Source organism: Sapajus apella, unplaced genomic scaffold, assembly GCF_009761245.1.
Source record: "Sapajus apella isolate SASKATOON/1434 unplaced genomic scaffold, GSC_monkey_1.0 scaffold106, whole genome shotgun sequence".
Lineage (NCBI taxonomy): Eukaryota > Metazoa > Chordata > Mammalia > Primates > Cebidae > Sapajus > Sapajus apella.
This window is the reverse complement of record NW_022437046.1, coordinates 2402938-2430646: the sequence shown is the minus strand read 5'-3', so window position 1 is coordinate 2430646 and position 27709 is coordinate 2402938. Positions and strand designations below refer to the sequence as shown.

Sequence of the window (27709 nt, the reverse complement as noted above, 5' to 3'; positions counted from 1 at the left end):
ACAGGCTTGTGCCACAACGCTAGGCTAAATTTTGTATTTTTTGTAGAGACAGGGTTCTGCCATGTTGGCCAGGCTGATCTCAAATTCCTGGGTTCAAGCAATCTGCCCACCTTGGCCTCCTAAAGTGCTAGGATTATTACAAGCATGAGCCACTGTGCCTGGCCACTACCTTCATTTTAAAGATGAGTAAACCAAGGGCCAGAAAATTCAAATAACATAGCCAGAATAGTAAGTGGTAGCATACAGATTTGAAATCTCATATTCTGTGTTTGTTTCTTGTTTTTTTTTACATTGCTTTTCTCTGATGACATGTTAATATGGTGGGTTATTGCTTTTCTCTGATAACATGTTAATATGGTGGGTTATAGATTTTATAATATTGGACCACGTGGTCAGAATGAGTGACTTTTTTTTTTTTTTTTTTTTTTTTTTTTGGGAAAAAAGAGAGAAAAAAAGAAAAAGAAAAAAGAAAGAAAAGAAAGAATAAAAGAGAGAAAGAGGGAGAGAGAACGGGAGTCTTGAAGGGGGAGAGAGAACAGGAGTCTTGCTCTATTGCCCAGGCTGGAATGCAATCTAAAAATAGGTATTAAAAACCTCTTTTATGCTGATAATTGTGCTTAACAGCAGAGACTGGAAGGAATAAGGGAAGAAAATAACAAACAGCCAACCAATATTTCATTTAAGACTGTGAAATGCTATGTAAATGCTGAAGAGTGATTTACTTCCAATTATGTGTTCACTTTCAAAATAGATGTAATATGATACTCAGAAAAATGTATATTCTGTAGACCTGGGGTGAAGAATTCTATAAATATTCACTGAGTGTACTTGTTCCAGGTCTGAGTTCAAATCATAGATGTCCCTGTTAATTTTCTATCTCGTTGATCCGTCAAATATTAACAATGTAGTGTCAAAGTCTCCCGCTATTATTGTGCGGGAGTCCAAGTCTCTTTATAAGTCATTAAGAACTTGTCTTATGTATCTGGGTGTTCCTATATTGGGTGCATATATATTTATGATTATTGACTCCTGTTGTTGCATTGATCCTTTTACCATTATGTAATGTCCTTTTTTGTTTCTTTTAGTCTTTGTTACTATTAAAGTCTATTTTGTCAGAGACAAAAGTTACAACTCCTGTTTTCTTTTTTTTTTTGCTCTGCATTTGATTGGTAAGTCTTCCACCAACCCTTTGTTTTGAGTCTTTGTGTGTCCTTGCTTATGAGATAGATCTGGATACAGTGAACCGATGGGTTTTGACTTTTTATTCAATTTTTATTCAATTTGCCTGTCTGTGTCTTTGATTGGGGCATTTAATCCATTTAAATTTAGGATTAATATTGATATTTGTGAGTTTAATATTGTCGTTTAATGCTAGCTGGCTATTTTGCCCATTAGTTGATATGGATTCTTCATTATGGAGATACTCTTTACCTTTTGGTAAGTTTTTGAGATGACTGATACTGGTTGTTCCTTTCTGTGTATAGTGCTTCTTTCAGAAGCTCTTGTAAAGCAGGCCTGGTGGTGATTAAATCTGAGTGCTTGCTTGTTTGCAAAAAATTTTATTTTTCCTTCATTTATGAAGCTTAATTTGGCTGGATATGAGATTCTGGGTTGAAAATTCTTTTCTTTGAGGATATTGAATATTGACCCCCCACTCTCTTCTAGTTTGTAGGGTTTCAGCTGAGAGATCTGCTGTGTGTCTAATAGGCTTCCCTTTATGGGTAACCTGACCTTTCTCTCTAGCTGCCCTTAGAATTTTCTCCTTTATTTCAACCCTTGTGAATCTAACGATTATGTGTCTTGGGGTTGCTCTACTTGAGGAATATCTTTGTGGTGTTCTCTGTACTATCTGAAGTTGAGTATTTTCTTGCCTTACTAGGTTAGGAAAGTTTTCCTGAATAATACCCTGAAGAATATTTTCCAGCTTGGATTCATTCTCTTCATGACATTCAGGTACACCCATCGAACGTAAATTAGGCCTTTCCACACAGTCCCATATTTCTTGGAGACTTTGCTCATTCCTTTTTACTCTTTCTTCTCTAATCTTGTCTTCTTGTTTCATTTCATTAAGTTGGTCTTCGACCTCTGATATCCTTTCTTCTGCTTGATCAATTTGACTGTTAAAACCTGTGCATACTTCACGGAGTTCTTGTATTCTTCAGTTCCATTAACTTCATTTCACTTATATTCCTCTCTAGATTGTCTATTCTTGTTAGAATTTCATCAAACTTTTTTTCAAGGTTCTTAGTTTCTTTACATTGGGCTAGAACATGTTCTTTTAACTCACAGAAGTTTCTTATTATCCACCTTCTGAAGCCTAAATCTGTTAATGGAACACACTCGTTCTCCATCAGGCCTTGTTCCCTTGTTGATGAGGAACTGTGATCCCCTGTAAAGGGAGAGGCATTCTGATTTTGGGTATTCTCAGCCTTTTTATGCTGGTTTCTTCTCATCATTGTAAATTTATCCACCTGTCATCTTTGTAATTACCGACTTTCAAATTAGGTCTCTGAGTGGACGTCCAACTTGTTGATTCCCAGCGCCGAATCAGCAACTCACTGTGCTGGCCCAAACAGCCGCGTTAAGATTTGTGGTGTTTTTCTGCCCGGGAATCTCCGGTCTGCCTTCCTTCTTGAGTCCTTTTCAATCAGCTGAATAGGCGACTCTGCCTTCCTGGAGCTCCAAACATCGACCAAAAGGGGACCCAGTCCCGTTTACTCTGCACCAAGAACTGCTGCACCGGGGCGCGGGGCACCGGCAAAACCGCCATGCCGGCCACAAGAGTCGCGCTGGTGAACCTTGGGGCTCCTCCACTGGGAATCTCCTGGTCCGTGAGCAACAAAAATTTATCTGAAAGTGTGGCGTCCTCCCGTTCTCTGCGCTTTCACTGGGAGCTACAATCCTGAGCTGCTAGTAATCAGCCATCTTGGATCTCCCTCTGTTTCTTGTTATATTAATCATACAGGCAGAATTATGCTGCGGTAGCTTATTGGCCCCAAGAGTTCAGTCAGTGGTTTAATATAAAAAAGATTTGTTGAATTCTTGCTTATGAATTCCAGTGCAGGTCAGGTGACTCTGGAGGGCAGTTGTCTTCCAGGATATGTTGACTAATGTATTTAGGTTGCTTCGGTCTTATGATGCTGCTGTCTCAACATGAGGTTTCTAGGATCCCTTTGTAGAAGAGAGAGAGCTGAAGAGTCGTATACTAGCTTTTAAATAGTTTACCTGGAAGTGAGATATGTCATTTCTGTTCATAGAACGTTGACCAAAACTGGTCACATGGTGTCAACTACAAGAAAGAAACTGTGGAACTGGAAACTGTTGGGGAGCTTATGGGTAGTCAGTGATACCTAATGTCTCTACCAGACTACTTTACAGCAGATGTTTCCCTAGGGCAATGTCTTTACATAGTACATGTTTCCTTCTAGCTTTACATTAGGATGAGTTTGCTAACATATCTGGACCATGTTTTATACTGAGTGCCTTGCGGTCAGGAATTAAATTAATAAATGGGCATATTTTTCAGTTCAGTTCAACTAAACGTTATTGAACAGTTGGAATTCCAGTCCTTATTGTCTTTCTAATATCTATAGCTTCTGTCTATCTTTCTGTCTAGCTAGCTAGCTCTATTTTATTTATATAAATAATAATAACTAGATAGTGCTAGATTTTAATTTTCTACAGGGCAGTATAGAATAGTGGTTAAAAGCACACATTTTAAGGGCCAGAATTCTGGGTCTGCCACTTCCTAGCTCTTTCATCTTGGGGAAGGTTTTTTTTTGTTTGTTTGTCTTTTTAAATAAATAAAACAGCTTTATTGAGATGTAATACATATATTATAAAATCTACCCTTATCCACCTTTGAAAGTACACAATTCAGAGGTTTCTAAAACATTCACAGACTTGTGCAACTATCACTTCTATCTAATTTTAGAACATTTTCATCACCCTCAAAATATACTTTGTACCTATTAACAGCCTCTTCTCATTCTATCCTCTTCCTAGGCCCCGGCAACCAATAATCTATATTCTTTCCCTATAGATTTGCCTATTTTGGACTTGGGAAAGTTACTTAGCCTTTCTGTGCCTCAGTTTTCTCTTCAAAAATGTAGATGTAATAATACCTACTCATCAGGTAGCAGTTAGAAGTGTGATATGGGAGCAGAAAAAGAGTTAATTTAAAGGGCTTAGGATTGTGCCTAACACAAAGTAAATGATAGGTGTTTGTAGTTATGTATTTATTATGTTAAATATTATTGTGATCATTATGTTATTCCTTATGTAGTGCTTAGCATAGGACTGGACACATGGTAGGCACATTTATCCAGTTTCCAAAGGGCTCTACTATGTGGCAGGCACTGTTAGGGGATCTGAAATACAGATTATAATATTTCCCCGGTTTGCAAGCTGTTCACAATCTCATGACAACGACAGATAAAGAGTATATAAATATACTAATAGATAGCTAGATCATAGTTTATATTAGGATTAATGCTGTAGTAGAAATAAATACAGTGTGATATGGGAGCAAGAAGGAAAGAAGAATACACAGTAACTGAAATGTGCTTCTCTTGTATCTTATTTGATTCTCAGGCTAATCCTGTGAAGTGGGGATCCTTAGTCATATTAATACAGATGAAGAAACTAAGACTCAGAGATGTTAAATAACTTGCACAACATCATCTAGATAATAAATAATTGAGCTTAGATTGAACTGGAATCTGACCAAGTACAAAACCTGTGTTTTCACGCTTTCTGATGCTTACAGAAAGAATTTGCTGCTGTTTCTCTGAAATTTGCAAATAACTATTACAAAGCAAAAACTATGTTTTTGGCTAAAAGAGCTTGAGATTCATTGCGTACTTTGAAAAAATTCAACGCTACTGGAGCATATTGCTTCCTTTACCTGAGAGAGGGGAAGAAAAACCTAACAGTTGAGAAGGCCCAAGATGTGGCCTCATCTCTGGCCTGGATGAGCTCTGCACCATTTGGCTTTGTCCATTGTCTTTGTCTCTAGGCTTGTGACTGGTACCTTTCCTTTTCTGGGCCATGAGGCTTCTTTTGTGGAAAGGGACCTTGAGACCTGAATGGAGGGTTTGTGCAAAGCTTCCTGTGAATGAGAAGTGTTCCTGTGATTAGCCATGACCTCCTAGCAACAGATGCATTCATCATTTGGCTTCAACTTTTCCATCCTCGCTTTGAGGTTCCATTGGATCTGGTGGTCACAGAGTAGCTTCCATTGAATTCAGCAGCTTGTTTCTGATTACATTAGGCATTATCTGTACTCCTTTTTGGCTCACCTCATGAACAGGCTAGTACTGTGGTTATTTTCCACAGAATATCAAAGCTGGGAAGACCTCTAATCCCTGGTCATTTTACAGAGAAAGAAAGCTTAGACCCATAAAGGGAGAGTACTAGGTTATTGCAAAAGTAATGGCAAAAATTGCAATTACTTTTACACTAACCTAATACCTGCCCAGATTCCACATATTCTGTGGCAGAGGTGAGACTAGGGTTCTGATGCCTTGACTGCAGGCCAGTTCTTCCCACTACGAGGCTCTCTGCCTCCTAATTTGCTTCTAAGAGGACAGAGATAATGGCTTATGTCTTATCCCTCAAAAATATGCCTAATAACCTCGCAGGTTTATTAAATTAGTGGTTTTTTGTTTTTGAGCCTTGTCGCCAGGCTGGAGTGCAGTGGTGTGATAGCGGCTCACTGCAACTTCTGACTCCCAGGTTCAAGCTGTTCTCCTGCCTCAGCCTCCTAAGTAGCTGGGATTACAGGCATGTGCCACCACGCACAGCTAATTTTTGTATTTTTAGTAGAGACATGGTTTCACCATGTTGGCCAGGATGATCTCAATCTCCTGACCTCGTGATCCACCGCCTCAGCCTCCCAAAGTGCTGGGATTACGGGCATGAGCCACTGCGCCCAGCCTAAATTAGAGGTTATTATCAGGTTTTACATAATGTGAATATGTTGCCTAGTTGAAAGAGCTAGGTAGGCCTGGATGGGGATTTTGGCTACGAATGGATGGAGCCAAGGTTCCAACTCAGATATTCTGAATCTGAGTTGTCCAGTCTTCTTTCTAGTACACGATGACTGGATTGGTATGATTTTCATGGGATAGAAAGAGACAGAGCCAAGCTCTGGAGGCAGTAAGTGTTAGCTACACTTGGAGAGAAGCAACTAGTCTAATGCGGCCAGAGCACAAGTTGAATTAAGTGAATGGGGGTTAAGGGAAAGCAGTGAAAAATGCTGGAGGAAAAAGGTGGGGGATCTCTTCACTATGGGCTTTTGCCTCCTGGAGTTGGGAGCTTTGAACTAGGCCTGAAGGATGGTTTGAATTTGAATTTACATAGATGATGTAAGATTTGTGGAGGGAAAGTGAACACGTACTTCTTTTTCTCTTTACACAAAGTTTAGAAGGCCAAGCAACTGTTCAATTTGCCTAGAACATTGTTAAGTACTAGAGAGTGGAGGCTGATAGGTTTTAAAAGCCTAGAGTTCTAGATTTGAGGATTTAATTTGTATTTCCATAAATACCACTGATTCCTCTGTAAAGGTAGTTGTGGGAACTCCGTACAGCAGTTGGGTATAGAACTCCCTATCCTTTATAAATTGGGGCTTTGTGGTGGATATTTTAGTTTGATATACTTAATACGTGCAGCTTTGGCTATTCTTGAGCAGCTTCAAAGGTCCATGACATGTCATAATTTCCCATTTTTCTAAGGGGAAATGAAATGGTAGCTAGAGCCGGGTGTGGTGGCTCACGCCTGTGTAATCCCAGCACTTTGGGAGGCTGAGGCGGGCAGATCAGGAGGCCAGGAATTCAAGACCAGCCTGGCCAACATAGTGAAAGCCCATCTCTACTAAAAATACAAAAATTAGATGGGCATGGTGGCACGCACCTATAGTCCCAGCTACTTGGGATACTGAGGCTGGAGAATTGCTTGAACCCGGGAGGTGGAGGTTGCAGTGAGCCGAGATCACACCACTGTAGTCCAGCTCAAGTGACAGAGCAAGACTTTGTCTCAAAAAAATAAAAAAATAAAAAGAAATGGTAGCTGGTATGTTAGATGGAATCAAGGCAGAACTTTTTGTTTATTTTATGTTATTTATTTTTAGGTGGGACAGGTAACAGTATGTTAATATGAAGAATCCTGCAGAGGAGGGAAGTCCTAATAATGCTCAAGAAAGAGGGGTGAAATGACCTGAAATAGTGTCTTTTGTTTGGTGATGGAAAGGAATCTAGTGTACCACTGGAAGATTGAGAAACAACTGTTTCTACTGTGGGAACAGGTGCAGTTTGGTAGATAAATGTGGTGGGAGCTCATGAAAGCTCTCTTCTGGATGATTAATTTTCTTTAGACAAATAAGCAAAATCACCAGTTGAGAGTGAGATTAGGAACAGAGAAAGCGTAAAATAGTCTAAGATGGACTAGATAATGTAGAATGATTGTCAGCTTTAATTTAGAACCCACGTGAGTCCGGGTCTGGTGGCTCTGACTTGTAATCCCAGCACTTTGGGAGGCTGAGGTAGGCGGATCGCCTGAGGTCAGGAGTTCAAGACCAACCTGGCCAATGGTGAAACCCTGTCTCTACTAAAATTACAAAATTAGTTGAGTGTGATGGCGAGTGCCTGTAATCCCAGCTACTCAGGAGGTTGAGGCAGGAGAATTGCTTAAACCCGGGAGGCAGAGGTTGTAGTGAGCTGAGATCATGCCACCACACTCCAGCCTGGGTGACAGAGCAAGACTTTGTCTCAAAAAAAAAAAAAAAAAAAAAAAGGACCCACATGAAAATAGTGATCACGAGTTTAAAGTTAAATTTTAACTTCAGTAAGTATAATTGTATGTTTTCCTACTCCCAAGAACCTGTGTCAGTGTTGGCAGAGTAGATGGTGACCGAATTTAACCAGGGTTGTGGTTTAACCAAACTAGTGTTAGAGGGGCAAGGGAATGATTATTTAAAAATTGACCTTTCTGTGACATGGGTCCATGGGTGAGAAAAAAAAATTGACCAAGGAATTTAGGATAGCTAGGGTTAGGAGAGAAGTGAGGATACGAGGAGGTTCATAGACAATGGAATATAGATAGAATTAGTAGATTGAATGTCCTGATAGGTTGAGGGATTGTTAGAATTGGGATACTGTAGTGAGCAAACTAGAAAGATAAGAGATGGTGTTTGGAGAATGAAATATTTGAAATTAAGATTAGAGAAAAAGGTTTCGATTATTAGTAATAACATGGTCAAAGATTATAACCAGGAAATAAGAGAGTGAGGTTGGGTGGGATGTCAAGATCAATGGAGAAGAGGTCAAATAACTGAGAGGGCAATGCGTTATAATCATGATTTATATAGTTATTGAAATTACCAAGAATTATAAGAACGTATTGGAGGGAATGACAGTGAATTAGGAGCCACAATGTTTAAGGCATCAGAGGAAAGTTACTTGGAAATAGTAAATGGCTAGAAAAAGGGGTGATATTGAATCTGATGATGTCAGATTCAAAACTCAATGTTTTTGTGGAGGAGGGTCTGGAAGCAGCAGTGAGGTTCAAGGCCCAGTGGAAGGTGGGAAGTGAGAGAAAACCAGCCACCACTGAGAGTGCTCCACAGGAAAGCATTATTGTGAGAGACAGCCAGATTTCACTTAGAGCAAGGGGACATTCATAGGGGAGGTTGAAGGTGTAGAGGATTTTGCTAACCTTGAGTTTCTGAGTATACAGTGGAAAAAGATCAGAAAATGAAGAGGGGTGAGAGATGAGAGTTGGAACATGGAATGTACAGAGCCACATAAGATTAAAGTCTGGAAGATGAGGGTTAGAAAAAAGGAAAAAAGCAAACAAAAAATGATATCCCCAACTGAGAAGGAAGAGGTCTCTTCTGTTTGTTTTTAGTAAGATCATTCATTTTTATTCATAGTGGTCTTGCTGGTTAAAAAATAATCCATGACTCATCAGTGTGGATGATATAAATGTATTAATCAATACAGAAAATGTACTATTTGGAATAAGAAATATTTGTATATATATTCTGAAAACCAGACAGATGTACACTTGTTCCCCTGCAAGAAAATATGTTTAGGGATAGCAAAACAGATGAGTAGCTTATGCTAGGCATTAATCTTTATTCAAACATTGATACCACATTGTCTTTTTTATTGAAGGCCATTTTCCTTCCTAATGAATGTGTTAGAACTTATTTTCCGAGTAGCAGGATGCTCCATCTAAATGATCTACTTAGAAATACTTGTTCCAGATTATAAATCAATCTGGAAATCTCAATGGCACAGGAGGGGAAAAATTCTACAGTGAGCTTTTAATTTTATTTCTAAAAGCTAATAAATGATGGTCAGACTTACAGTTTGTGATCATCTTTATCTGAAATGGTAAGTCTGGAATGTTATTAAAAACCAGCATTTTCATGCCATAACATGGATGAACATTGAAGATGTTATGCTAAATGAAATAAGCCAGTCACAAAAGGACAAATATTGTACAATTCATCTTAAATTAGGTTCCTGGAATAGTTAAATTCAAAGAGACAGAATGTAGAATGGTGGTGTCAGGGACTGAGTAGGAAAAGAGGAGAATGGGGAGTTATTGTTTAATGGATATGGATAGTCTGGTTGAGTTCATGAAGATGAAAAGTTGTAGAGATGGATGGTGGTGATGGTTGCATGGCACTGTGAATGTATTTAATGCCTCAAAACTATACATTTTAAAATGATTAAAGTAGTAAATGTATATCTTAACAACAAAACAAATAAGCAAAAACTCCTAGTGTTTTGAGTATTCAGTGCTTACAGGGCTGCTTGTCTAAACTCCGTCAGCCATACCCATATTGTATTACCAGTAATGAGCCCTTTTCCCCCAAACTGTACATTTGTATAGTAGGTAGAAAAGAATAGATGAGGAAGCTGATTCTAATGTATTTGTAGTTCAGGGATAGAGATATACATGTAGTTCTCCATGGTCTAGTTCCAGAACTTCCCTATTCGTAAATGTGGGGGCTGAAAACTTGAAGAGGGTGAGCTTTGAAGAGTAGAGTCCCCAGGCTGCTCTGAAGCAACACACTTCCTCCAGCAGAGACCCTTTTTATTAAACTCAGGCAGTAATAGTTGAGATCTTTGCTGCTGACTGGCACATTGGGCCTGGTTTGACTCCAAACCTTCAGCAGGACATCTGGACAAAGTAGGAGACTCATTACACCATCTTCAGGTTGATTGATGACATTCTGTATACCTTTCATTTTTTCCTAAAGGGAATGAGTTTTTAAAATACGTGTAATAAAATAGGATGAAAAACAAATAGATTAGCAGTGAAGGGGAAATAGGATAATATAGTAAATAAAGCCAGGGTAAATTCAGTACTAGAAGTTTTTGCTCATTCCTAAGAACGCTCAGCTTTCCAGTGACCAGACCAAGCCCTGGTCCAAGGTTCAGACTATCTGTCATTCATTCATTTATTCTTTCAGCTGATAGTTTATTGCTGTTAAGTGTTTGAATATTCAAAAGACACACGTGTATCTCTGGTTCTAATGTCTGAAGGAAGCAGAACTTAAACAATAGATGACATTAGTGGTTGCTGCAATAAACCTGATGACAGGGTCTGTGTGTGATTTATTTATTTCTCCTAGATCTAGTACTTAGGGATTTGCTGAATGAATTGGTAAGAAATTACTTCTTTTTAGGATCTCATGAAAAACCTGGTTAATTGAATGACTTTAAAACAGTTCTTTAGATGTATTATGTATATTTTAACAACATAATGGTTGTTAAAATAAAAGTGATTGGATTGAAGAATGCAAAATATTGATCCTGGGTGTGTCTGTGAGGATATTGCCAAAGGAGATTAACATTTGAGTCAATGCCGGGCGCGGTGGCTCAAGCCTGTAATCCCAGCACTGTGGGAGGCCGAGGCGGGTGGATCACGAGGTCAAGAGATCGAGACCATCCTGGTCAACATAGTGAAACCCCGTCTCTACTAAAAATACAAAAAATTAGCTGGGCATGGTGGCGTGTGCCTATAATCCCAGCGACTCAGGAGGCTGAGGCAGGAGAATTGCCTGAACCCGGGAGGCGGAGGTTGCGGTGAGCCGAGATCGCGCCATTGCACTCCAGCCTGGGTAACAAGAGCGAAACTCCGTCTCAAAAAAAAAAATAAATAAAAAATAAAAAAAAAAATAAAAATAAAAATAAAAAAACATTTGAGTCAGTGGACTGGGAAAGGCAAATCCACCCTTAATCTAGGTGGGCGCCGTCTAATCAGCTGCCATTGAATATAAAGCAGGCAGAAAAACATGAAAAGGCTAGACTGGCTTGTCTCAGCCTACATCTTTCTCCTGTGCTGGATGCTTCCTGCCCTTGAACATTGGACTCTTAAGTTCTTCAGCTTTGGGACTTGGACTGGCTTCCTTGTTCCTCAGCTTGCAGACGTCCTATTATGGGATCTTATGATTGTGTGAGTTAATACTACTTAATAAACTCCTCTTTATATATGTCTATCCTATTAGTTCTGTCCCTCTAGAGAACCCTAACACAATCATCAAATACTGAATACCTGTAGTGTGTAGTTGGTCCTGTGCTATATCCTGGGGAAGAAAAGGATATGAATAAATCGTGGTTATTTTTTAAGAAAATCTGATGATACAGAGTACTATGTGATATAAAATTTGTAAGGACTATGAAAACTCAGAGGAGAGTGTTCATCATAGACTGGGCTGTTCAGCTTATACATTGGTAACATGGGGATAATACATTAAAGTTGCTGTGAAAATTAAAGGTGTTAACATTTTTAAAGCTCTGTTAGCTGATAATGACATTCAAGGAAGACATCCTGGAGAAGGGATGCTTAGAGTTAGGTTCTTTAGACCACTGTGCTCATCTCTACCATAGCATGTTGGTGTTTTCATTTGACTCTTTTTTTTTTTGGAGACAGAGTCTCGCTCTCCCTCAGGCTGGAGTGCAATGGTACCATCTTGCACACTGCAACCTCTGACTCCCTGGTTCAAGCGATTCTCCTGCCTCAGCCTCCCGAGTAGCTGGGATTACAGGCATGCACCACCATCTAATTTTTGTATTTTTAGTAGAGGCGGGGTTTCACTATGTTGGTCAGGCCAGGTGGTCTTGAACTTCTGACCTCGTGATCCGCCCACCTCGGCCTCCCAAAGTACTAGGATTACAGGTGTGAGCCACCATGCCCTGCCTTTATTTGACTCTTTACATGTTTTTCTTTTCTGGCAGCACCAAAGTCCTTAAGGGCATATATCATAACAGTTATGGCATATAACTTATTCTGTATCCTCAGTGCTGATGCTGGGCCTGGCTAAAGATAAAGACCTGCTAAAGGTTTATTGACTGAAGAAGGAGGGAGGAAGGAAGCAGTAAGAAAGTATACTGGGAACCAAGTAAGATTGCTTCTTTAATGACTGAGAAAGTTCAAAAGACAGGCTTTCTGGAAGCCCTATTCAGCTCTGGATTATTGCGTCTGACAGAATAGTCTCATGGGCTTCCAGAAAGCCTGTTGTCTGTTGGACATCTTTGTCTCTGCTTCTTCAAAATGAGCACCATCTTTGAATGCTTACCTCATAAACCTCTGACTTTCCCCTCATCAAGCCCTGCATACAGAGAATTTTGAAATTCTGTCAGTTCTGACTGCAAAATGTTTTCCTATATTCTTTCCTTCTTTTCTGTTTTAGCTTTTCCTTTCTAGTTCAGACCTTCATTTCCTTAACCTGGATAGCTGCTTTAAAGTGTTCTGTTTCTCTTTTCTAACCCATCCTTCATCTTCCCATGAAATATTATTCCAGAACACAGATATGATTATATTAATTTGTTACTTTTATTCTCCATAGCATCTTCACAGCATCTTCATAGCAATTCTTTATATTAAGTGATAGTATTTCTGTTTTATAGAGAAGGAGATAATTGTCTTCCTGTAGCAGTTAGCCTCAAGGTGAAAGGAACACTTTCCTTACTCATTTGGGGCTCTGTAATTACCCTTCTAAAGCCCTACACCCAAGAAAGGGACAGTCCAGAGTCTTGGGTCCCTATGGACACGTAGGTCTTGGTTGTTGACAGTTGCATGTGATGAGGATGTTTCTCTAGGTGAAATAATGACAAAACCACAATATTGTGTTTACATGTACTCAAGCAAAATATGTATTATTTCATTTAATTTTTCCAACAATCCTGGAGTAGTGATACCACTAGTATTTCCCACTACACAGAAGAGGAAACTGAAATTAAGTTATCCAAGGCCTCACAGCTGTTAACTGTGACTTAAAAACCTGTTCTTGGCCGGGTGCAGTGGCTCATGCTTGTAATCCCAGCACTTTAGGAGGCTGAGGCCAGTGGATCACGAGATCAGAAGATCATAGACCATCCTGGCTAACACGGTGAAACCCCATCTCTACTAAAAATACAAAAAATTAGCTGGGCATGGTGGTGGGCACCTGTAGTCCCAGCTACTCGGGAGGCTGAGGCAGGAGAATCCCTTTGAACTCAAGAGGTGGAGGTTGCAGTGAGCCGAGATCGCACCATTGCACTTCAGCCTGGGCGACAGAGTGAGACTCCATCTGAAAAAAAAAAACAAAAAAACAAAGCAAAACCTGTTCTTGGCTGGGTACGGTGGCTCAGGCCTGTAATCCCAGAACTTGGGGAGGCTGAGGTGGGCAGATCACCTGAGGTCAGGAGTTGGAAACCAGCCTGGCCAACATGGTGAAACCTCATCTCTACTGAAAATACAAAAATTAGCCAGGCATGTTGGCACAAGCCTTTGATCCCAGTTACTCGGGAGGCTGAGGTAGGAGAATCACTTGAACCTGGGAGGTGGAGATTGCAGTGAGCTGAAATTGTGGCATTGCACACCAGCCTGGGTGACTCAGCAAGAATCTGACTTAAAAAAAAATCAAATAAATAAATAAAACCTGTTCTTAATTTCTAAGTGGCATTTTACACACATTGCTTCCTCAGGGAAGGAATATGTCATAAACTTGCTGTTGAGAATTTATAATCCAGTGGGCCTCATAGGTTTGCTTCAAAAAACTAATATATTCTGGTAGAACCCCTTGACTCTGTGGGTTCTTTAACAAACACTAGTATTTGTTCAGATTCTCTGAGTATCCTATGTTTCATGACAGATAGATCTAAAATACCCAGGAAGACTTGTGACCAGCAAAAGGTGGGAAGAGGCTTTACTGTGAGTATGCTGTCATATAGCTTATATATTCATTTGTCGGTCCTTCTATCCAATTGTTCATGTATCCATCCAGAGAATACTGTCAATAGTATAGATGATTTATAGTAGAAAGCCTTCAGTCTAAAGTCAGGAGGCTTGGGTTTTGCTCAGAGCCCTGTCCACAACTGTGACTTGCCATGCATTTGTAGGGTAGTCCCTTCCCTTCTTTATGCCTCAGTATTTTCCCCTTAAAAAAAAAAAAAGGCTGTTGGACGCTGTCTTTGTATATTTTGTGCTGCTGTAACAAAATACCTGAGACTGGGTAATTTATAAAGAATATAAATTTATTTCTTACAATTCTAGAGGCTGGGAAGTCCAAGATCAAGGCAAGTTCATTGTCTGATAAGAATCCCCTCTCTGTTTCCAAGACACCTTGAATGCTATGTCCTCCAGAGGAGAGGAGGAATGCTGTGTCCTCTCATGACTATAGGTGGAAAGGCTATAAAAGGATGAACTTCCTCCACCAAACCCTTTTATAAGGATGTTAATCCATTCATGATGGCAGAGCCCTTATGACCTGAAAACCTCTCTGAAGGCTCCATCTCCCAACACTGTTGCATTTGGGATTAAGTTTCCAACACATAAATTTTGGGAGACATATTTAGACCATAGCAGATGCCATGCCATAGACCTCTTACAACTGGCTCTCTGTAACTACATGTGATACGTAATATGTCAGTTTGCACTTTCGACGAGGAGCCCCAATATTTTTATACTGTGTCACAGGCCTTTATCTAGATATTTATCTAAGAAGCTAGATATTTATCTAAGAATCTTCTTAGATAAATATCTAGCTTATATGTATTGCAAATGTAACCTCTTGTAAGTAACCATTAAAGAGGGACTCGGAGGATTGCTGATTTATTGTTTCTCTAGCAATTCCTAATGACTATTTCTTATATGTGGAGGGTGTTATAGAAAGTCTGCTTGCAGCAATCCATTTCTAGCAAATTATAATTTTGCTTCAGAGGTATGTGATAATTTAAAGCCATTGTGTGATGTGGTTGTGAAACCCTGGTACTCTGTGTCTGACTGCGTTAGGTATTAGGGTAAAAATCTGATCAAGACAAAACTGCTCTCATGGGCTTTACAGTCAGGGACGGGATACAATTATAGTGTGATAAAGGGTACAGAAACATCCCTGAGAAAGTTGCATATAATGGAGCCCTAAAAACAAAAGTCAGAATTATCCAGAAGCTGGGCATGGTGGCATGTGCCTGTAGTCCCAGCTATGTGGGAGGCTGAGGCAGGAGGATCACTTGAGCCCTGGAGTCTGAGTCAAGCCTGGGCAACATAGTGACACTCTGCATCTTCAAAGAAGAATTATCTGGACTGAGGGATAGAGGGACAGGAGCTAGGAAAGATGACTGAGAGAAACCAGAAATGATAGAGAACAATGGTATTAAAAACAAAACAGCATGTGTAAAGACTCAGAGACAAGAGAATATGGCATGTACAGGGGAACTCAGAAAATAGCAAGTCTGCTAGATTGTAATGTGCAGGCAGAAAAATGCTATTTTGAAATTACAGCCAGTTTAGATAATACAACTGGATTATGAAACAGCATGATATCACAGAAAGAACACTCCAGACTTGGTGTCCGTAGACCTAGGTTTGAGTTTCTGGCTTCTGACTATCTATGGGATCTTGAACAAATCACTTTACTTCTGGTTTTTTGTTGTTTTTTTTTTAATTTGTAAAATGGTAATTGTTAACTCTTGCACCTTCTTTAAAAGCTATAAAAGTGCTACACTGTGAAACCTTACTTGACCCTTCTACCAAGAAAAATGACGTTCTCTGTCTGTTTCAAGCACTTTGTTCTAATGCAATGCCTTGTATTATAGTCAATCTTAAATATAATTATTTTCCCACTAAAAGGTGAGTTTTTTTAAGGGCAGATAATTGACACATAGTAAGATCCCAGTACTTGTGTGGTTTAATATATAGTTGGATTCTTTATTTAGGGAGGTGTTCTCTGAAATTTATTTGTTAAGAAAACGAAAAAAACGTAAAGAAAAATTTTCTATTATTTGTAAGCATTTGCTTTAGAGATAATTTTGTTGTGTTTTTGATTAGCTAAAAAGCCATTTTCTTAAAGCTCTTTTAATGGGCTGAATGCTCTCATGGTTGAAATGTGACATTTTGCAGATGAGCATCTCATTTATAGGCACGCACAAAGCTGGTTGTTGAGCTTTTGCATGAAAGATCTTTCTGTTAACTGTGGAAGGCTTTCAAATATTGAGATTCTCTGGCAGAGTCCTAGAAATCAGAGTTCTCCTCCATTTTATTTTTAAACTGAAACATTTTCTGAGATGAAATCTTATATACAGTATTATAAAATGTAGAAATCTATTGTGTTTGATTATATTTGGCCAGCAGTATAAAGAAGCAGACAGCTACTATAAAAATGGCCTTCTTATATATCATATTGATAGAAGTAGGAAAACACCACTGAAATGGAGTTTTCTTAAAGTTGTTTGGTAAGAAGAAATTAATTTCTAAAGGGAAATTAAGCTGTCAAATTCCAGTAAAAGGTTTATTTGTATTCATCCATTCATTCATTCATCTAGTCAACAAGTGTTTATTGAGCACCTTGCTTTAATATCTGCCCTTTTCTAGGAATTCAGTAGTAAGTAAAAGAGATAATTTGTTGATCTCATGGTGCTTAAAATATAGCAAGAAGAAAAGAATTGGGCAAGCAAATTACAGCTGCAAGCAGTATTTATAACACAGAAGTCTAGAGAGCGCTGGGATCATAAAGTTACCTGTAGCCATGCACAGTCTGGCTTTCTGAGATCTTTTCTAAGAGCTAAGTGGACTCATTTGAGAAATGGGAACAGGAATAAAATCCCTGACATGTTTTCCCTCAGATTGTATGCTCCAACCTTCCAGAATTACTTGATATTTTCCGAGTGTTTTCTTACCTTCTTATGGTGTAATTTCACAAATGGCCTTTCCTTCTCTCTCTGTAGTATTCCCATTATCCTTTAAAACGTAGATCAAATGACACATTTTTTTTGAAACCTGTATTATCCTCCCAGTTACATAGGATTAGGTTCAGCTACATATAACAGTAATAAAAAATAATAGTGGTTTTAAAATATAGTTTTATTTTCTCATGTAAAAGAAGAACAGAGCTATGTAGAGCAGAGCTGAAGTGATTGTTCCATGAAATCAAGGATGCTTCTACCTTTCCCGGTTTAAGACCTCCATTCTCAAGGTCACTTCACGGAAAAGAAGGCTGCTGAGCTATAATCATCATGTCCTAATTCTAGATAACAAGAAAGAGTAAGGAGAGAGGAAAGGGCACCTTCCCCAGGTAACACGGTTCCCTTTAAGCAGCCTTCTCAGAAGTTCTACAGAGTATTTCAGTTACATCTCATGAACAAAACTAATCAGTTAGCCACACCTAACTATTCCCGGGGAAGTTGGGAAATAGAATCCTTTAACTGAGCACGTTGCCATCTAGTGGCAGTCACAGCACTGCCCACCTACTCCCCCATCGCTCCCCTTTAATTGTTTTTTTCTTTAAACTTTAGCTTTCTGTATAACAACAGTACTATATTGCTATTAATTCCAAGGCTCCTTCCCTCATATAAATACCCCAGGTACAGAAGTTGTGCCCTGTTACCCTTGAATCTGTAATGCTTTATGCAGGGCCTGACACAGCAAGTGTTTTTTTTTATATAAAATGAAGGTGTTGAAGTAAATGACTTTATTTAAGCCTATTAAAAATTTGTAACTATTTCTTGAATCACCAATTTGTATTTTCAGCAGCTTTATTCAGGTATAATTTATATATGATAAAGACTTAATTTCTTTAAGCTTATTAAAAATTTGTAACTATTTCTTGAATCACCAATTTGTATTTTTAGCAGCTTTATTGAGGTATAATTTATATATGATAAGTGTACTCATTTTAAGTGTACAGTGCTTTTTAGTAATTTACAGGATTGTGTAACCACCAAAAATCATTTTAGACCTTTTTTTGCACCAAAGAAATCTCTCGCTTCTGTCTGCAATCAATCGCCATTCCTACTCTGAGTCCCAGATGATCAGAAATCTAGTGTTTGCCTGTACAGATTTGTCTTTTCTGAACATTTCACATAAATGGAATCATGCAATATGTGTTCTTTTACCCTGGCTTCTGCCACTTAGCATAATATTTTCAAGGTTAATCCATGTTGTGACATGTATCAGTAGTTTGTTCCTTTTTATTGATACTGTTGATATGTTAAAATTTTAAATTTATTTTCCTACTGGCTGCTTTGGGGATTAAATATGTATCTTAATTTATTATAACTTATTGAATTTATTACAATCTATTTCATATACAAACTAATGTAATTCAGTAAAATGTAGAAATGTTGCTCCCATATAGCAGCATTCCCATACTTCTTTCCTTTGGACTCTTGTTTTTATATAAATGATATCTTTATATATTATAAGGCCAACAATTCGGTTTTATAGTTAATTGTTTTATGCAATTGCCTTTTAAGCCAGTTAACAGGAAAAATATTTATACTTTCTTTTTATATATCTACACATCAGCTTTCCTGGTGCTGTTTATTTTTGTGTGTGGACTTCAATTACTGTCTAGTATCAATTCCTTTCAGTCATAAATAGTATTTCTTTCGTATTTTTTGAAAGGCAGGTTGCTAGCAAATGAATTGTCTCAGTTATTTATCTGGGAATGTGTTTATTTTGACTTCAGTTTCAAAGGATAGTTTTGCTGGATTTAGAATTCTTGGTTGACAGGTTTTTTTTTTGTTTTGTTTTTTTCCACACGTTGAATATACTATCCTCCAGTCTTTTGGCCTCCAGTCAGCTATTAATCTTATCGTTATTTCCTTTTATCTGATGAATTGTTTTATCTTGTCACTTTAGAAATTTTCTCTTTGATTTTTAGGAGTTTTACTATGTGTCCAGTTACGGATCTTTTTGTGTTTATCCAACTTGAAGTTGATTGTATTTCTTGGATGTGTAGTTTAATATGTGTTGTTGTTGTCTTAATCAAATTTGGGAAGTTTTTGGACATTATATCTTCTTCTTTTTTTTTTTTCCAATTTACTGTATAAATTTCTTTTTCTTCCCCCTCAGCTTGTATGTTAGGTTCAGGAATTACATGCGCAGATTTGTTACATGGATAAATTGCGTGTCACTGGGATTTGGTGTACAAATGGTTTCATCACCCAGGTAGTGAGTGTAGTACCTGACAGTTTTTTTTTTTACACTTCTTCGACCCTCCCTGCTCAAGTAGGCCCTAGTGTCTGTTGTTCTCATAGTTGTGTCTATGTGTACTCAATGTTTAGCTCCCACTTATAAATAGTGAGAATATGTGGTATTTGGTTTTGTGTTCCTGGGTTAATTTGCTTAGGATAATGACCTCCAGCTGCATCCATGTTGCTACAGAGGACTTGATTTTGCTTTTTATTTATTTATTTATTTTTTTGAGACGGAGTTTCGCTCTTGTTACCCAGGCTGGAGTGCAATGGCGCGATCTCGGCTCACCGCAACCTCCGCCTCCTGGGTTCAGGCAATTCTCCTGCCTCAGCCTCCTGAGTAGCTGGGACTACAGGCACGCGCCACCATGCCCAGCTAATTTTTTGTAGTTTTAGTAGAGACGGGGTTTCACCATGTTGACCAGGGTGGTCTCGATCTCTTGACCTCGTGATCCACCCGCCTCAGCCTCCCAAAGTGCTGGGATTACAGGCTTGAGCCACCGCGCCCGGCTGTTTTTTATTTTTTGACGGCTGCATAGTAATCCCATTTTTCCCACCGAATCTTCTTTCTCTCCTCTTTCTGTGACTATTATGCTTGTATTTTGGTTTGCTTGCTAGTTTCTCAGTTTATTTTTCTTTATTTTTTCTCTTTGTTTCCCAGATTGAATAATTTTTATTGATCTGTCTTCAAGTTCAGTGATTCTTCTGCCAGCTCACATTTGCTTCTGAGCCTCTCTTGAATGATTCATTTCAGAATGTAATTTCCATTTGGCTCTTTCTATTTTTATATTTTTTATTTATTGATATTCTCTATTTGATGTTATTATCATTATGCTTTTCTTTAATTCTTTAAGTGTGGTTTTCTTTAGTTTTTTAACATTTATAATAGCTGCTTTGAAATATTTATCTGCTGATTCTAATATCTAGACCCCTGAAAAAACAAAATCTGTTACCTGTTTTTTTCCCCCACAAATGGGACATACTTTATTGTTTCTTTGCATGTTTCATGATTTTGTTGGTATTGTTGAAAAATACATACTTTAGATAATATATTGTAGCAACTCTTGATTTTTGATTTCACCCTGTCCCCGCCTTATCAGGGGTGGTTGTTGCTGGGGTTTGTTTAGTGACTTGCTTAGCCTCTTCTGTAGAGTTTGTCTCCTTTGCAGTGTGACTTCTGATGTCTCTGGCCATATTTTTTTAATTACTGTTTTAATTTTTAAACTTGGCTTCCTAAAGGTCACCCCCTGGGCTGGCATAGATTAGTGGCCATCCAACGTTTGATCAGGAGTTCTGCTTAAACCAAGGCCAGGAAGTCTTCCACCCTTTACCAGTAGATCTGCATATGGTTTGGGGAATGCATTGAAAATTCAAGCAATTTACAGTTATGCTCTAGCTTTTAGTTTTGGTATGTTCAAGGCCTTAAAATCACCCAGGATTAGAAGATAGAGAAGACCCTCTCTACATACCACTAGGGATCCTATGAAAGTTTATCAAGACCCATTGTGGTTGTTGTGTTCCCCAGAACTCCCTTAAAATTTCTGGCTTAATCTGGAGGTCTGTTGCCTGCACCAACTAGTATGACGACCTCAGAATAGCTGCAACAGTGGCCTTCCTGGATTATTTGCTATTGTTCCCCAGATTGTCTCACTATTGTTTTTGACAATGACTCTGTGCATAGGATTTTCTATGCTTAGTTTCAAATTAAATCAGCCCACTCTGGTAGCAGTAGTCTTTTTAGCCTGGTCTAGCCTGCCTTAGTAGCAGGCCCCCTATGAAGCTGGGGATTGGGATATGGGCAGCCACAGTGTAAAATGCCACAGACTTTCACTGTTCTTAATATGGTTCAGAAGTTTTTATTGAATAGACATTTCATACTTTGACCTAAAATGGTTTTTGGGGTTTTTTTTTATACCATTTCATCTCACTTTATTTTTGCTTTATTTTTGCTAAGCACTTTGTTCCAGAAGTTCCACCTCCTTCTATTAGTTTTGGCACCTTAATTTTTAACTTAATTTTTAAACTTTTCTAGCTAGACCATAGCCTCTTTTGGGCAAACACTGTCTTTTTCCTTTCCCAACAGTATCTATCCCAGAAGGCATTAAATCTTTAAGCTTTAATTGCTTGGTCTGTCAAATGAAATTTATAATCTTTGCATTGCTTACTTCAAAGAACCAAGTGAGATAATGGTTAAAATCTTATTGTAAACTCTAAAGCACTGTGTAAGTGGTAAAATTATTTGAAAATTCATTTTCAAATAATTTTACCATTTTAGTTTGCAAAGTATAGTAGTTTGCAAACTAAAACACTAATTTTAAACACTGCAACCTATTGTGCAAATATTACTTGCAGGTATTTATCTTTAATCTCTGGGCTTCTTTGCTTGTCATTTAATGGTCATAGATTTTGTTATTTTGAAAGAAATACTTCAGGCGTTTTGAGGGTAGCAGGAAGCAATTTGCAGAACGGTGGGTAGAAGTCTAGAAGTGAAAAATCAGCTTCACCAGGAGGAATCTTTAGCACCTCTCTTTTCTCTCTCACACATCATGCAACTGCAGGGCCTTACCATTGCTTATTTTGCCCAGGATGAGCTCCCAGTAGAGGCTTCTCTGGGCGTTGGAAGTAGCTGCTGGAGAGATGTGGAGCCAAGATGTTGATTGGGATATGCCAAGAAATGCCACACATCCTGAAGCTTTTTTCACAGTTTTATTTTGAAGAAGCATGAAAGGTGGTTCATTTTTCATTCAACTAGTATGTATTTAGTGCCTGCTTTGTGCCAGGTAATATTCTGTGCACTGGGGATGCAAGACAAACAGAATTTTCATTCGCATGGACCTTACTCTAATGGGGGAAAGACTAAACAAGAAAATATGTCATACGGTAATACATGTTGCAATGGTTTCGATGTTTGTCCTTTCTAAAACTTATGTTGAAATTTAATTTGCTCATGTAATAGTATTGGGAGGTGAGCCATTTTTTTTTTTTTTTTTTTATTTTTTTTTTTTTTGTAGCGGGATGTTTGCTGTGTCGCCAGGCTGGAGTACAGTGGCGTGATCTCGGCTCACTGCAACCTGCGCCTCCTGGGTTCAAGCCATTCCCCTGCCTCAGCTTCGCAAGTAGCTGGGACTACAGGCCTGTGCCTCCACGCATGGCTAATTTTTTGTATTTTAGTAGAGATGGGGCTTCACCGTATTGGCCATGGGGAGGTGGGCCTTTACAAGGTAATTAGGCTCTGGGGGCCCTGTCCTCAGGGGTGAGCTTAATGTCTTTTTAAAGAGGCTTTTGAGAAGCCAGCTTTCAGGGAGCTACTTGGGAGACTAAGGCAGGAGGCTCACTTGAGCCCAGCAGTTTGAAGCTGTAGTGTGCTATAATTATGCCTGTGAATAGACATTGCAACCAGCCTGAACAACATAATGAGACCCTATCTCTTTTAAAAAATTAATTTTTTAAAAAGGCTTTCAGGAATAGATTCTTTCTCTTGCCCTTCCACTTTCTGCCATGGGATGATGCAGCAAGAAGGCCCTTGCCAGATGCTGTCCCCTTGACTTCCCATGCTCCAGAACTGTGAGAAAGAAATTTCTGTTCATTATTAATTACTCAGTTTCAAGTATTCTTTTATAGCAGCACAAAACAGACTAAAATAGGTATCAATAAGAAAAGTAAGCCGGGCACGGTGGCTCATGCCTGTAATCCCAGCGCTTTGGGAGGCCGAGGTGGGTGGATCACTTGAGGTCAGGAGTTTGAGACCAGCCTGGCCAACATGATGAAACCTGGTCTCTACTAAAAATACAAAAATTAGTTGGACATGGTGGCAAGTGCTCGTAATCCCAGATACTTGGGAGGCTGAGGCAGGAGAATTGCTTGAAGCTGGGAGGCAGAGGTTGGAGTGAGCCAAGATCATGCCACTGTACTCCAGCCTGGGCAACAGAGTGAAACTCTGTCTCAAAAAAAAAAAAAAAAAAAAGTAAAAAATGATGAGAGAACAGAGAATAATAGCATGTGGAGAACCTATTTTAGGTAAGTTGGCTAAGGAAGGCATTTCTGATAAGGTGACATTTGAGCAGAGACCTGAATGAAGTGAGAGAATATGCCATTTGAATATCTGGGGAGAAGGGCATTCTAGGTGTGGGGAAAAAGTAAGTGCAAAGACCTAGAGACACACGCATGTATGGTGTGTTCAGGGAACAACAAGGAAGTCATTGTGATTGAAGTGAAGAAAACAAAAAGATAGTGGTAGAAGTTGCAACTAGAGAGGTAGGCACATAAGGCCAGATCATACAAGGCCTTATTTGCTTTTATAAGGACTTGGAATTTTATTATGGATAAGATGAGAAGCCCTTGCAGAGTTGTATTTGCTGACACAAGTAATGTAGACTTACTATGGCTCATTCTCAGGAAGTAGGGTCACCTCCATACCTGACTCTGGAGAGACAGGTAGGCAGGTCTTGCACAGTGGGTACCCCTAAGTTTGTTTTACATTCAAAGTGAAATCAGGTCAAATGAGTAGCATATGATAGCTAAGATTCTAGGAAGCTGGCAGGAGGAGAAGTCAAGCAGGCAGTGCTTTTATTCTGTTGTAACTGCCCATGGTCCCCAGCAGTGACCCAGCAGGTGCCAGGTACTGTGGTAGATATGAACTGCCTCCACGTTGGGATCTGTTAGGGTTCAAGAATAGCACTTAGGCTCTTGAGTTGAACAAGGGTTTGAGGTCTGATGTTCCAGAGGTGAACCTAGTACTGGGTTAGGGCCTAGGGAGCCTGGGAGACTCATCTGGTACAGTGAAAGTAACTTGGACATTGAAATAAAAAAGAGCTGGCTTTGAAATTGGCTTTTCCTCACTTCTTAGTTATGAGATCTTGGGCTAGTGACTTAATTTCTTTGGACTTAAGTTTACTTATCTGTAATATAATAAAAATAGTACTTACTTTGGAAGTATTATAAGACTTGCAGGGACTTAATAAGACAGCATAGCACTTGTCACATGGTAGGTGTTCAGTAAATGGTAGCTGCTGGTAGTGGAGGTAATATTTATTTTTCTTTTTTCCTTTTTTTTTTAACCTCCACAGAACCATCAAAGAGGTAATATTTATGATAGTGCTAGTGGTTAACCTTTTATAGGGTGTTTATTGTATATCAAACATTGTTCTAAGCAGAATTCTTAGGCATCTCCAATCTAAGTCCAAATCCAGATTTCTGTTCTTCACCCAAAACCTACTCCTCCCATAGTTCTCACCAGTAAATGGGATTTTTATTATTCCAGTTTCTCAAGCCTTTGCATCATTCTTGATGTCTTTCTTCCTCTCATACCTTATATTAAATCCATTAGCAATTCCTGTCAGCTTGATCTTCAAAATATATAAAAAGTATGACTAGTTTCTACCACCATCATCACTGTATTACCCTGGTTTGACCACATCATCTTTCACTGAACTGTTTGTAAAACCTCCTGATTAGCCTACTTCTCTTCTTGCTTTCCTGCTGTCTGATCTCAGCACAATCTACCTCTTCTTAAAATGAAGACAAATGATTTCATTCTTCTTTGCAAAACAATCCAGTGGCTTTCCATCTTATTTAGAATAAAAGGAAAGTCCGTATATTGGCCTACAAGGCCCTGCGTGATTTGGACTTCATCACCTGTTTGATCTTACTTCCTATTCTTCCTCTTCATTTACTTCACTTCAGCTAAACTGGCCTCTAAGCTGTTTCTTAAAAATGCTTCTACTTTGGGGCATTTGCATTTGCTGTTTCCTCTGCTTGGACAGTTTCTTCTCAGAGACCTCCATGGCTTGCTCCTTCAACTTATTCAGGTCTTTGCTCAGATGTCACTCAGTGACACTTTTTCTAATCATCTTATTTAAAATTGCAACACCTGCCCTTAGCACTCCCTAAGCAGCCTGAGTGGATTTTTTTACAGCAGTAGTCCCCAGCCTTTTTGGCACCAGGGACAGTTTTTCCACAGACTGGGGATGTGTGTGGGAATGGGGCTGCGGGGGCATTAGATTTTCACAAGGAGCACACAACCTAGATTCCCTTGTATGTGCAGTTCACAGTAGGGTTCACACTTCTATGGAACTCTAATGCTGCTGTTGATCCAACAGGAGGTGTGCTCAGGCAGTAATGCTTGCTTGCCTGCTGCTCACTTCCTGCTGTGCTGCCTGGTTCCTAACAGTCTGCGGACTGATGCCAGTCCATGGTCCCAGGGTTGGGAACCCCTGCTTTACAGTTTTCATTGCCATCTGATGTATCTTTCACTTGAAAAAAAAAATCTCTCTTTCTTCCCCCTCCCAACTAGCACGTCAGCAGAAGTTTTTGTTCTTGTTCTCTGTTGTATCTCACTTCCTCTAGACAGCCTATATGAGAGAAATGGCATTTGGGAAAGAAGGCATGGCCCTCAAACTGGGCATTGGAATCTTCTTGGGAACATAAATACACAGATTTCTGAGCCCCATCCCAGATAGAGCATAAAGGATCTTGTATACCATGTGAAAGAGTTTGGATTTTATTTGTAAGGCTTTTGAAGAAGGTGGGGTGGTATTAACTACAAATGATAAGAGAACTTTTTGGGGTAATAAAAATACTTTATATCTTGATTGTGGTGGTGTTTGTACAACTGAATACGTTTTTCAGGGGCTCATAGAACTATATACCTAAAAGGGGTAAAATTTTACTATATGTAAGTTTTACTTTAATAAACCTGTCATTTAAAAAATATTATTACAAAGTATGGTTTTTGTTTTTTTCCCCCATTTTGAGGTTAGAGGAAACAGAGGCTCACAAGTTAAGGAACTACCCTGTGATTCCATTGTGGTATGTGGCAGTTCCAGGATTTGAACCTAAATCTGCCTGATAGTAGAGTTTGTGATCTTCCTACTCATTTTTAGCCTGTCCCTGAAACTATTAACAGTATATAGATTTTGTTATAAAAGGCCAACCTTCCCTTAGAAGCTGGGAATCCTGTCTACCCTTGAGAAGCTCCCTAGAAGTGACTGTTATATTCTAAATTTTGAAACCCTGGCAGATCTCCTTTCTGTCAGTCATTAGTTGAGACTGGAATTGATGTCTTTAGGAGTGCTAACCCAGGCGTGATCTTTTCCTGTGGAAGTGGCCCTCATTTTGGAGCAGCAGGAGACCAGTTTCAAAGCTAATTAGTTTCTTTGGTTATGAAAAGCAATTTTGTGCTTTGTCCAATCTCAGTAGGAGACTGCTCAGATGTTTACAGGGCAAGTTGTACTGCTTAGCACTTATCTTAGTCCTTTTTGTGCTGCTATAGCAGAATACCACAGACTGGGTAATTCATAATGAATGGAAATGTATTGGCTCATAGTTTTGGAGGCTGAGAAGTCCAATATCAGGGTGCAAGCACCTGTCAAGGGCCTTCTTGCTGCGTCATCCCATGGTGGAAGAGCAAAAGGGCATAAAGAGGGTGATAGAGTAGCAAGAGGGGACCAAACTCATCCTTTTGTGAGGAACCCACACCCACCATGATAAACCCACTCCTGCAATAATGGTATTACCCCATTCATCAGGGCAGATCCGTCATGGCGTAATCACCTTTTAACAGTCCCACCTCTTAATTACCGTTAAAATGGTTATGAAGTTTCCAGCACATGCTTTCTGGGGAGACACTTTCAAACATTTTATCAATCTTCCTCACCCTGACTTACCAGGCAGAGAACTGGTTGGGTAGAAGAGAGACCCAAAGCTAGAAAGAGTACAAGTAGTCTCTGTGTTGTCTGTCACATGAACAACATTGTCACATCATCATTGTTTATATCTGCATATCACTTAACAGTTTGCAATTTATTTTAACATCTATTATTAATGTCTCAGTACTCTGTGAGGAGAGTGCTTTTATTTAGAGAAAGAAGGTATGATACTTGAGTATATTTTTAAATAACTCTGGCTGTGAAAATATTTTTTTTTGTTAAGTTTAACTGAAATATATATAACTCCTTTAACTTTCATGCTCAAGTTATTCTAGTTTCAGTTTGTTGGCTGATGGTCATTTTAGCTAGCTTGTTGCCGTGGGGTGCTTTGGCAGGGCTGCGCATTATGTACGTTTTAGGAAGTTCTGTCTTCTGAAATTGGTCAGTGGAATTTTCCGTTTTGCTTATCTGATGGCCCCAGCTTCTTCTCCTTGGTGGCCCACCTTTTCTCCACTACTCATTTTTGAACCCTAGACAGACTAATCACAAAGCAGTTGTCATCATGCCAGCTGTTCACTGGTTGCCTTCAACATT

The 27709-nt window shown here is 39.1% G+C and overlaps 1 protein-coding gene across 6 annotated transcripts in view; it reads left to right on the top strand.

Annotated features, from left to right (window-relative positions):
- Positions 1-27709, top strand: part of FAM168A (family with sequence similarity 168 member A) — a 179039-nt gene that overhangs the window by 82115 nt on the left and 69215 nt on the right. The gene's annotated exons all lie outside the window — the stretch shown is intronic.